General features: G+C 41.1%; 1 long non-coding RNA gene across 1 annotated transcript; it reads right to left on the bottom strand.

The window, feature by feature from the left end:
- Positions 1-7,175: 7,175 nt before the first annotated feature.
- Positions 7,176-7,716, bottom strand: LOC115295522. The gene is made up of 2 exons (XR_003910445.1): positions 7,635-7,716; positions 7,176-7,513 (listed from the first exon to the last, which is right to left on the bottom strand). It is a non-coding gene; the product is annotated as an uncharacterized LOC115295522 (long non-coding RNA).
- Positions 7,717-12,937: the final 5,221 nt, after the last annotated feature.

Raw genomic sequence — 12,937 nt, 5'->3', positions numbered from 1 at the left:
TATGCAAGAACGTCTAGTTTTTTGGTGCCCTGGAAGAAGGGGATCAGATTGTGTAAGAAGGTCTGGTTCCTTGGTCCCCAGGGGTTGTGCAAGAGTACTGTTCTTTCACCAGAGGAGGGCAGATGCACAAAGGGAGGTCAGTGAAGTCATTTGTGTGACCTTAAAAAAGAAAAAACCATTTTGCTAGAAGATTGCTGAGCTAATCAAAAAGCTAAGAGGGGTGCAAACAGATATGCTGACCTCTGTGGCCTGGGGACGTTCTGGTCTTTCATTCCCCAAGGCCAGTAGTCTGCAAATCTCAAATAAATAAATAAATGAATAAATTAGTTCTGTTACATATCACGGGTCTTAAGTCAGTAAGCCAGGAATGTGTTACCTTGAAGCAAGTTAACCCTTAAGACCAGCCGGGGTGCTTTTGTACCAGGTCCTCTAGCAATAGTGACCAGGGGAGAAAGGAGATGCACCCACATCTTCGGACACTTGGGTTCTTCCACTGTCCCCCCTATATACAGCAAGGATTGATTTATTATCACCCAAATTGCTACATGGAAGGTAAAATACCTCAAAAGCACTATCCCAGGACAAATAAAGCTTACCTAATCAAGAGAGAAAGGTCAGAAAGCATTAGGCTGGAAGAGAGTCATTTCTGCTGGTGACGGATTTTCGTCTAATTTGTGCTAGAGAAGGAAGAATGTATAGACTTATCTTTTCTCTCAACTCTGTCCGACCACTAGCTTTTCATTGTCAGACATACCCATTTGTTTAATGTTCTGGCCAACCTTGATTTGTGTTTATAAGTATTTCAACAATCAAGATTTTAAAATTTGTTTTGAACCTAAAATCATTAATATTATTATAACCTCAACTTACAAACAGGTTGCATTCAAAAGTTCATCTGCCAACCACTTATTTTTCTTTAATGTTTATTTATTTTTGAAACAGAGACACACACACAGTGCAAGCGAGGGAGGGGCAAAGAGAGACAGAGACACAGAATCCAAAGCAGGCTCCAGGCTCCAAGCTGTCAGCACAAAGCCCAACACAAGGCTCGGTCCCATCAGCTGTGAGATCATGACCTGAGCCAAAGTTGGACATTTAACCAACTGAGCCAACCAGGATCCCCTACCTGCCATTTTATTGAAGATTTTTATTTTTAAGTAATCTCTACACCCAATGTGGGGCTAAAACTCACAGCCCTGACATCAAGAGTTATATGGTCTACCAACTGAGCTGAGTTGGTCTACCAGCAGAGGCTCCTGGCCATTTTTAGAACCCAGAACTTGCCTTCTATCAGACACCATTCTACAAGTGGGAACTGGATTCCCATCTTGTTCTTCTCAAGAGTCTAAATCCATATTGCTACCTAGCTCAACTATAACTCAATGACTACATAGGGCCCTGGAATAGGAGGCTCTCCCTTCCCCACTCCTCTTTCATTCCTATGGAGAGCAATACTATTCCCTTCCTTCCTCTATCCCAGCCCTCAGTTTAAAAAAAAAAAAATGTAATTGAAAAAAGAAAAAAAAAACAGAAACCAGATATGAAATTCCAACTGTCGGATCAAAGCACGAGCAAATTCTACAGTGATCATGCACCAGTTATTTTTTCTTTTTCAAACTCCCCTCTGTTCAGACCAATGGGCTGTGGACCTTATGCGTTAGCAATTAAGGAAGATTTTGTATCACAAAGAGGGTTTCTGAAAATTCAATTGCTTTTCTCCTCAAGATATTTAGTTAAATAACTTATACATGCCACAGTGTATACAGGTATATATATAGACCCATATAGGCTTCGAAATCAGACCAAATGTGAGCTTAAATCCCTGTCCTAGCACTGTCGAATGTGCCTTGTATGAAGGATATTGAACATTTGGAAACACGTAGATCTGGCATTTGGTGTTTCCTATGATTTGGCTCCAGTCTCCCTTTTGAAATTCACCTTCCATCACTTTGCTGCAAGGAGCTATTACAAGCTCTTCCCCAAACATGCTAGCTTCCGGTATCATTTCTTTTCTTTGGCAGGAATCCCTGACACATCACGTTTACTTGTCCTCCAATTCCTCCTCCAAGGCTACCTCCCCTGTGCAGCGTTTCTGATTCTTGTGTGATTTCTCCAGGCTATCGTGTTCTGATTGCATTCTAGTTGTGTATGTTACTTGTGTTACTTTATTTTATTTTATTTTTTTACTAAATATCAGATCCCTGAAGACAGAGCCTACGGCTCGCACATCTTGTCCTTTCTGCAATGGCTCACACATGGCCTTTCATGCCATGGGTATTCACCAAATAGTTGTTGAATTGAATGAATCATGAATTTACACTGCAACTGGTAAATGCCCTGCCACCAATATGCTCACCCCAATTAGAAAGTAGGGGAAGGTCTAAGTAATAACCAAAGGAATAGCAATCTTTGGAAGATTCCTCTCAAGTCTTAATTCTTCATGGTCTCATGGGGTTAAAAATAGGGAGTGTCAGCTCTCTTTCATAGGAGAATGGAGCAAGAATGAAGAAAAGGCAAACTGCTATCCCTACCCCCGGATTGGGGCCCCCTGCTCACCAGCTCTATTCTCATTACAGATTGGTTTCCCAAGTATGCTGAAAGGCACAGTCACAAATACTTTCTGCACCTAGGAGTACCTTGAAAACACTTCATCTGCCTATTTTTCATCCTGCCACCACCAGGGATTTTCCCTGCGCTAACTAGGAAGGAAATAAATCTAATCGTGTGTGATTGTTTTACAAAACCACCCATTTACTTCTCCTGGCAAACCCCTCTGATCTGTCAAAACCCATTGCAGATGCTATCACTCCTGTAAGACTCTCTGTGACTCCTCGTTCATTGGACAACTGTTCATTAAGCACCTGTGATGTGCTGATCACTGTGCTTAGTGCTGGACGTAGAGTGCTAAGCAGGATGAATATGGTTCATCCTCTGTGGCTTTCATGTCTAGTACAAGAAGATGTAGAGGCTTATAACAGTGAGACTCAACCTTGTGGGAAATCCAAACAGGTTTCTTTGATGAAGTAGTGTTTTCCACTTTGCCCTTGCCTGTTACAGCAGTAATCACAGAGTTGGGGCACTAGGGACCCAATCTACATGTGCATCAAAGATAGGATCACATGTCAATGGCATAATAGCCTCAGAGCCTGGCACATGGCAGTGCCCCGAAACTGAAATGAGTGACCCAGCCCTGGTTCACAAATAGACAATGGTCACCTGGGAAGGACAAATACCAGCACATCATAACACTAACAAATCAAAGAGATGTCATGGGCGAGTTTCTGAGGGGATATTTAGACATGGCTCTATGTGACCTTTCCAGCAGGCCAAGGTGAAGTTGCATCCCAGTCACTTACCCATTAGGTCATCAGCCTCTTGTCCTGACATAGGGGTAGCCATAAAACAATGCTTTCAATTTGAATGGTCTGACTTTGAGATTAGAAGGAACCCACACCTCAAAAATATTAAAGGTGTTCTCTGCTCCCAGGATGTCCCTTTCCCACTGCTTGCCAGCAGCTAAGGTTTACAGATGCAGAGCTGTATTGCTTTCTCCTTGGCAAGACTGCAGTGGGTAATAAGTCAAGTTACTGCCCTAACTGACCTTGCCCTATGCACAAAGCTGTTTCTTAGTCTTTCTAGAAAAAGTCGCCTTCCCGTTCTAGTTATTTTATCCCATACGAGGAAAGAACTCTTGGAGGCCATCAAAATCCTCTCTGGTACCACCAGCACAACCTCTAGAGAATTTGCTGTCTTTCTAAAGGGCACACAGAATTAATTAGTACTAAATTAATTATGGAAGACTGAAAACAATTGCCAACAGATGAATTGCTTGTTTGTACTCAAATTGTGTGTTCTTCAAGAGACACTGCTCCATCAAGGAACTTTCCAGCATCAGGCTTAGCAAAGACCTTGAAAAGGTTGAATGGCCTGGAGCCAGCAGGAAGTAAACAAATTCTCATTTCTAAATCTTGTCTCAGAGGTATTTGAACTCCTACCAGCTGGGATCTGGCCAAGACTGTTAATAGCTAAAAAGAGAGAGACTTGATAAGAAGTTCTAAGGAATCATAAACCAAGATGAATTTTTCATTTGGGGACCTACTATTTTAAAATATTTATTTCTTTATTCATGCATCTAATTACTCATTTGTTCATGGATTTTACAGCATTCCCTATGACAGACTGCGCTAGGTGACAGGGTCACAGAGTCATATACGCACAGCTCTCCGTCCATCTCGGGAGACAGAGGCACAAACACTGGGGAGAAAAAACGAGGGAGCCATGTGTGCCACCTTGCAGGAGCACCAAGGAGGAGTTCCCAAACTAGAGGGTTCCTCGGAGAGGTGACGCAGAGCTGCGTTGTAAATAGGGGACAAGAGTTCACCAGCCAAGAATGGAGGCAGGCATTGCAGATACAAGGGCGCATGAGTAAAGCACTTCACTTCTGTAATCTTAAATTTCTTTAGGTATTAAGTGAGAGGCGTACCCCCAACTTACTGAGGGGATTAGAGTGAGCACAATGCCTGACAATCACAAATCCTCCAGAGGAACCTAGTTCCCAACAGTGGGGGGTGGATTGATGGCCATTCCTTCCTGCTCTTACCCATCCCTGCGGCTGGCTTCGGTGTGTGCTTCTAGCATTCACCGCTCAGAATTAGCCCTTAGCCAGACACTAAAGCAAAGCTTAGCAGTGGAAGCAAACTGATGAATCACAAGCCACAGATCATGCAGCCAAGCAGCAGTTAAGCACGCCGGCTTGAAATTAGAATTGTTTGTGGTAAACCCACATCCATCCCTTAACAAAGTGCCTTCAGGCACTGGATTCTAGTGAATCTAGACTGCGCTCTCTCTTTTTTTTTAATTGTGGTAAAATACACATAAAATTTGCCATGTTCATTTTTTAAAACGTGTGTTTATTTAGTAAGCAGGGGAGGGGCAGATAGAAAGGGAGAAAGAGAATCCCAAGAAGACTCGACGCAGTCAGTGCAAAGCTCAATATGGGGCTTCATCTCATAACCCTGGGTCATGACCTGAGCTGAAATCAAGAGTCGGAGACTTAACTGACTGAGCCGCCCAGGCATCCCCACCATCTTAATTTTTAAGTATATGGTTCGGTGATATTGAATACCTTCATGTTGTACAACTATCACCACCAGCCATCCCCATAACTCTATTTCTCAAACTAAAATTCCATACTCATTAAATAATAACTCTCCATCTTCCCCTCCCTCCAGGATGTCAAATGAGATTGTTAAACAAAAATTCCCAGTGTTTCCCCTAAAGTACTCTTAATGCCAGAAGAACAGGAATAAGCATTTGCTTTACATCTAAGAACCAAGAAACCCAGCCCAAAGCAGCCCTCTGCAAGACAGTAGTTTCTTTGAAATTCCTTGTTTTCACTAATAAGAAGTCATGTGCAGGTCTGCCTTTTGCTTCATAATATACTTGGATTAATTTTAATATAACCATAAATTAATAAGCTAATCCCATACAAATCTCTGGCTAAAATGGATTCTCTAGAGCAATACATGGCCTTATCCTGTGGGTGTTTTTGGACTCCCTGTCACTCAGCAGTGTACTAACAGGTGCACACACCCCAGTGTGAGATGCAGACAATTATAAATCTCTTAAATCTCCATCCCCATATCCTACCATCCTCCACTTGGGCTTCAAATAAAAAGGTATTAAGTCAGGGACAGCTGGGTGGCTCAATCAGTTAAACCTCCGACTCTTGATTTTGGCTCCAGTCTTGATCTCATGGTTCATGATCTTGGTCATGATCTCAGGCCATAATCACTGTCATGATCTCAAGTCATGAACTCACAGTTCTGGAGTGGGAGCCTGGCCCCAAGTTGGGCTCTGCACTAATACTGCAGAGCCTGCTTCAGATCCTTCGTCTCTCTCTCTCTCTCTCTCTCTCTCTCTCTCTGCCCCTCCCCTGTTCATGCTCACACTCTCTCACTCTCCCTCTCTCTCTCTCAAAAATAAACACAAAAAAAAGTTTCTAAAAGTGTGAAGTCACACTCATATTTGATAATGCATACTGAGTGAACAATTAAAAGTAATGATTTTTACATTTATATAAGCTCCAAAATGAGCAGACCACGCCCCACGCCCCCCCCACCACATGTACCCATATCAGCCTGGCCAGGACCCAAGTGCCTCCTGAGAGAGGACCAACCAGGTGCCGAGTAAAAAGTTGCCTACCTGGAAGTAACACCTGCTCCATGCTGAATGAATGAGCACCCCATCCATCTTCGGAGTAGCATGGAACAAGGAAGACTTCAAAATAAATGTGAACTACAACTCCATCGCTTACTAAGCACTAAGCAAGTCTGTCGTCAGCTTCTTACGAAACGCATCCGTGCTTCTTTACATACCTCTGAGTAACCAAAAGGCTCTCTAACATTGTATGTAAGCTCTTGCTTTCTTGGAAGTCCCTAGTGCATGTATAGGCATCTATTCGGTTTGGGGAATCTTCCTATGTCAGGGCTCCAGTTACAGTGCTGAGACTTTCTAGCCTCCCGATTTTCTAAATGTGCAGCGCTGAGATTAAGATGGAGAGTGATAGTTATAGAAATCTTTTTTAAATCTCTGAGATGCTTCATTTGCTTAGATTTTCATTATGTCTTAACTGTAGGGCAGTTTAGTGTACTATAAAAGGCCATTTGCATAAAGACATTTATTTGTTCCCTTGAAATTTTGTTAACAGGGAAGAAAAGAATATAGGACAGGATATAAACCCTTTTCCCATGAACAGATATTGAAGGGCAATCTAACAGCCCTGAGTAGCATGAGGTCCTGATCTCTATGAAGTTGCTTATATTTCCAATTTTTAAAAAGGATCATCTCTGTAAGAGTTCAAAATGCTTCAGTTGAATAATATAACTGTAGTTAATTATGTTTCCATTATTACCCATCCATCTTTACCCATCTCTGATATTTATTATGGTCGAAGGTGCATTTCTTTGAAACTAAATGTTCCTTTGGGACTGAAGTCACTGTGTATAGAGCCACGAGGTTAATTCATTTCCAGGGGTCATCTCCCCTAAGTATTGTAAAAGCCGGTAGTGTTGACAGACACTGTAAATAAGGGCATTTTCTCATTCATTTCTCATTCTCATATTTATGAGATTCCTGTAAGCACTTCTCACTGCATGAGAATCCACAGCAGAAAATAAAGCTTTTTGTTTTTGTTTTTGTTTTACTAATGTGACTCATTACGATTTATAAGATCAATCCAGACGAAAGCAGCAAAGCCATCCGCAACCATTTTCCCCGGGGCACGCACATCCAGGTGGCTGCAGACTTTTCACCTGCTGGTCTCTGCTCACACTTTTTTTTTTACCCTCTAAAAAGACTGGCTGCATTCAACCTTACTTTCTTCCACCTCACTCTTTAACAGAAATGCCCTCTGGTGTTACTCTTGATTTTAGCAATGAAAACCAGTGGCTTTTGGGTCCTGTTTCAAAGTGCTTAATGGTGATAGTTTTATCCTGTTTCTCTCAAGCAGCACCTAGAGATAAATTAGAAGTACAAGGCATAAAATGAAATGAAATGAAATAAAATAAAATAATATAATATAATATAAATAAAATAAAATAGTGCCTAGAAGCCAGACTCTCTACCCAACTTACTTAATAAAATGCTGATAAACATCTTCTCCCAGCGCATCACACTCTCCAGTAGTGGACTTGGAGGTAAGACAACTCTTCATCTGAGAGACAAAGAAATCAGGACACAAAGAAAGTAAATGATTTGCCAAGGTGACATAATGAATTGGGTTTATCATTTAGCTCCTCTGCTACTGTATAATAAAAGGAGCTAGGGGCACCTGGGTGGCTCAGTTGGTTAAGCCTCCGACTTCAGCTCAGGTCATGATCTCACGTTCCTGAGTTCGAGCCCTGCATCAGGCTCTGTGTTGACAGCTCAGAGCCTGGAGCCTGCTTTGGATTCTGTGTCTCCCTCTCTCTCTGCCCCACCCCCTCTCATGCTCTTTCTCTGTGTCAAAAAAATAAATAAAACATTAAAAAAAAATAGGAACTAAATTTCCCTCAATGCTTCTCCTGGGCCAGGCACTAGGCTAAGTCTGTTACCCACATTCTCTCATTTGAGCCCCACACCAATGTTCTGAAGTAGGCACTATCATTATATCTATTTTACAGACAGAGTAAATAAGATTTGCGGGAGAGCTTGAGGAAACTCGTGTGCTCGAAGTCACACAAATACAGGTTTGGAATTAGGCAGCCTGATTCCAGAATCTATTGCTTGAAGCCACTGCTTACCTCACTGCCTTTATAGAAACTCTATGCATAGATGTTGATATGTAGCTATATAAGTACAGATACATGAATATGCATGTACTTACATAGATAGTATAGACCAAAAAGCAAGATAGAGTATTATTTCATATATTTTAAAATTTAAATAAGTAGCATCGTAGTTTAGAACGAAAAAAGAAACAGACGAAAGAAACTCATGGATCGAGATAGATTGAGTGTACACAAACCCTTTTTCTGAACAGGGAACTCTAAACCATGTCTAAGGATGTTTGCACTTGGGCACAAACGTAAGGACTTTGGGGGAAAGGAGGACGTTGGGTTGGGATGCGGTGCTGGGGCAGCCGCTGGGGTGGCTGGCAAAATTCTGTTTCTTGACCTTGACGGTGGATACATGGGTGTTTGCCTTATAACAAGTCATTGAACTCAGTAAGAAATACCAAAACATAAATAAGCAAGAGCATAGCTGCATGTACCTGGCGTAGATGGGGGGAGGGGGGAACAAGTGCCTAACATCCATTCCAGCTTCTTTCTAGTGCACCTTCCTACACTACGGAGACATTAAACACTAAAGACTGTATTTCCCAGGCTCCTTGACAACCAGAATCCTGGTCATGGTTTAGATTTTGTCAATCAAATATCACAGAATTGGAGCAGAGGTCTGGCTTCTGTGTTCCTGCCAGTAAGCCTGGTTGTAAAGACGTGTGGTTTTTCTGGAGCAGCATTGGCAGAGGTTCTGGTCATTGGCTTTGAGGTGCTAAGAGCAGAGCATGAGACACAGGGCGTCCATTTGTGTGCTCACCGCAGGCGGAGTGTGGTTTCTGGAACCAGCAGCAGCTGCTGTGGCTGCTGATAGTGGTGACCTCCTGATTACAGTAGTTGCTTACCCTTATCTTGGTGGCTTTCTAATTGTGGCAGTAGTGGTATGGTAATGGAACCAGGGGTCTTTTGATCATAGAAGGAGTTGGTCTATTGGTGGTTTATACAGGCTTTGGACAGACTCATGGGGCCAAGCAAACAAATATTGGAGTCCAGGGCTTGCCCAGGTGGGGGGTGCTGATAAATACTGTGCTGTTCAGTTGGGTGTCCTGAGGGGAGGGTGACCCGAGGGTAAGGTGAACTACAGTATACCAGTCCTCAAATAGACTACAGTTTACCTTCAAAGCTTCTACACTGTCCAAAATATCTCAATTCCTAAAATGTAATGAAAGTAATCTGGACTCATGGCTACAAAGTGCCTGATATAAACAAATGAAAGTCATTTCTGGAGGAAAGAAATACCATCCTAGACTTCCTATTGTTTCAGCAACAGTTTTCAAAATATAATGCTCATCACACTGCCGAAGATAACCAAGCACATGAAGAAATAAGACAATGAGGATGAGAACCAGCAAGAACATACAACAGACACAGAAAACACACAGAAGGTCTAGATCAGTGCTCTAGGGGAACTACGATGCAGGCCACAAATGTGGTCCACATACAGAACTTTAAGTTTTCTAGCAACCACACTGAAAAAGTAAAAAGAAACAAGTGGAATTAATTCTTAAAATAGTTTGATTTATATCAATATATTTTAACTCAAATTTTTATTTAACCTAAATTTTTATCTCAACATGCGATCAATGTAAAAGCTAATGAGATATTTGACGTTTTTATACTAAATCTCCAAAAACCCAGTGTGCCTTTTACCCTTACAGTGCTCCTCAATTCAGACTAGCCATAGTTTAAGTGCTCAATAGCCGCATGTGGCTAGTAACTACTGTATTAAATCCTGCAGCTTTAGATTTTAGAATTATCAGGGAGAGATGTTAAAATAACTCTGCTTACTATGTTTAAAGAGATTTTTAAAAGTGAGGTTGAAAAACTTCAATATAGAACTGAAAATTATATAAAAGGTGACACAGGGTATTTGAAATATGGAGCAATCTCTAACTGTAAAATTGAATAGCTGAAATTAAGAATTCAGTAGATGCCATTTATTGCGGATTATACATGCCTCGAGAGAGAATCAGCCAACTGGAAGGTGGGTCAGAAGAAATTATCTAGAATAAGGCACAGAAAGATTGAAGAGTGGAAAAGACTATAAAAGAGTGGGAGCCAGAGCAGACACAGCGAAATGGTTTACCCCATATTTAACTGGAATCCTAAAGGGAGGGATAAAAGAAGATAGAAGAAGTCACATGTGAAGAAATAATAGCTGAGAATTTTTCAAAACTGCTTAGAAGTCTGTTGTCAACGTGATTGTTTTCCCATTGAAGGCAATCGTATCAATAGTTGCTTTTACATTTTTTGTCTTTCTCTCTTTGAAGATCAGGAAGATTTCCTGCAATTTCACTGCAATGTGCCTAGGGGTGAGCTTACTTTTTTATATATTCTACTTTGGATTTATTGTGCTTCCAAACATTGAGGCTTCATGTCATGAGATTAATTAATGTCCTCACATAGTTTAGTATCAGTTAGGTCATGGGTTTTCTTCAGCAGGGCTTATCTGTAGGAAATTCCTGCAGTCTATCTGAGGTTGTGTTCTTCTGGAAAGGTAATCACACATGGAACTCTACTAGCTAGAAACCATCTTCAGGCTATTTTGTGGCTTGGAGATTTCGGGGTTGGTCAAGCAGAGTAAGTTCTAAACAAAAAACCAAATGAGGACACCTATAATTATTAATTCTTGGGAGAGTTTTTTATTTGTTTGTTTTACTTTTACACATGAGACCCAGACCACAACAGAGACGTGTGTCTGCTGTGTCCTTTTATATTGTCTCCCTGTGGCCTGAGCAGATCTTTTTCTAGTCCTCCTTGTCACTATATCTCAGCTTTATATGTTTTCTCAATACCAATTCCTCACCTTGACAAAGCCCATAGCCTCACCTCTCGTCCCTGAAAAGAGTAAAATCTAAACCCCCAGCATACTGAGGCCAACAACTTGCACCTTCCTTTCCTACCCTTCCACCAATGTCTGGAAAAGCCAGTGTCCACCCTCTGCTTACCACTCTGCTTTTCAGTTCTTTTTCATGTTTGGCCCTTAAGAATTCCCCTCTCATGTAAACTCAGCTGTTACATATCTCTCTCCCTTTGCTGAATCAGAGCCAAAACTCTAAACCTAAAATGTCATATCTCTCAGTTAAAGATGTATAATTCCATCCTGAAGCATAACCAGTTAAGACACACAGAAATAGCAGCAATGAATGCTTCTCATGTCATCTTATCCAGATTAAACTTCAAGAGAATAAACTTTAATCTGACCTATGTGAGCTGCGTGAACTTTATTATAGCAATATAAAGGTAACTATTAGATTTTCTCTCTATATTTCCCTCTTCCCTTTCCCCCTTCTTCTCAGGGGTGATCCATAGCATGTAGAAAATAGAAACAATTCCTTTCTTTTTTCTAAAAGTTTAAGTTCTGAGGGAAAAAGCCTAGACAGTGTCTTCAAGAAACATCAAAAGGAGATTTTCCCCCGTACTAGAGAGTGCAAGAAGATGATGATAAATAAGTCGGAGAACTCTTAGGCAAGGGTTCATTGTATGAATGACAACAGTGCATTACCTGATACCTCTATCCTCTTGATGATTCATGTAATTCTGTCTCGGGTTTCTTCTCTTTTTCCCCTTCTCCTCCTCCTTTTCCAGGGCATGTTCCTGACCACTCATGCTGTGGTCCAATCCATTCTCTTCCCACCCATGGCTGCCAACCAATAATTAAACCCAGCTTTGCGAGACAATGAGCATCACTTGCAGCAAACGTTGATTCAGTCACGCGGTACCAGTGACGGGTTTAATGTTATCTAGGAGAGGAAGCTGAGGGACTATTAAAATTGGGAAGATGAATCTTTTTGGCTCAGAATGGAGACCAAGAAAGGTCTTTATAAAAAGAGAGAGAGAGAGAGAGAGAGAGAGAGAGAGAGAGAGAGAGAGAGGTAAAAGAGAATTCAAATAACATCAGATAAAGAGTGGTCTGCAAGCAGGAACCAAACAGAAAGCAAGCACACTTCTTTGAGAGTTAGGTTTACTGTTAACAAGAGATAAGAAATATTTTGACAGTAATTAAAATGGATGACATTTTCCGACAGGAGCAATTTTTTCAAGTATTCAATATTGTAGGAGAAAAAAAATAAGAGAAAATGTAATACACACAAAAAATCAGAAAACCTGAAAAATAAAATTCTTCTCTGATTAGTTACAGGTGTTATTACATATTTAGCACATGCCTGCTGATAAAGAAAATATTTCACAAAAAATGCATATTCCTAGTTTTTCATTTTATGTCCACACACTTTTTTATTACAGAGAAACACGAATTCCCTCTATTGATAATTTTCATCCATCACTGCTGTTTGTCATTATTGCTGCTGACTTTTGCCGGTTAGTGTGCTGTGAGGCACAGACACCCTCCCCAGAATGCTTTGCAAAAACAAATTTGAAATCATTTGATTTCCAACAGAAAATTTTCCCGATTTTCTTGCTCTGCTGTTGCTATGCCACGAGGTGTCTGCCGGCTGGAGCTAAAGAGTCAATTATGCAGTTTCTAGGCAGAAAAATGCTCGCGTTGCAAGGAAATGTCTAAGCATCCCATGGTAACTTTGGTAATATGTATTTTCTTTATGTCTTTGTACTCTTAAGGGTACAATTTTTCTGACCTTACATATTTTCCTATGGTGCCA

The sequence above is a fragment of the Suricata suricatta genome, chromosome 7 (assembly GCF_006229205.1).
Source record: "Suricata suricatta isolate VVHF042 chromosome 7, meerkat_22Aug2017_6uvM2_HiC, whole genome shotgun sequence".
Classification (NCBI taxonomy): Eukaryota; Metazoa; Chordata; class Mammalia; order Carnivora; family Herpestidae; genus Suricata; species Suricata suricatta.
Note: the sequence above shows the minus strand (reverse complement) of the source record. Positions and strands in the feature narration are given on the sequence as shown.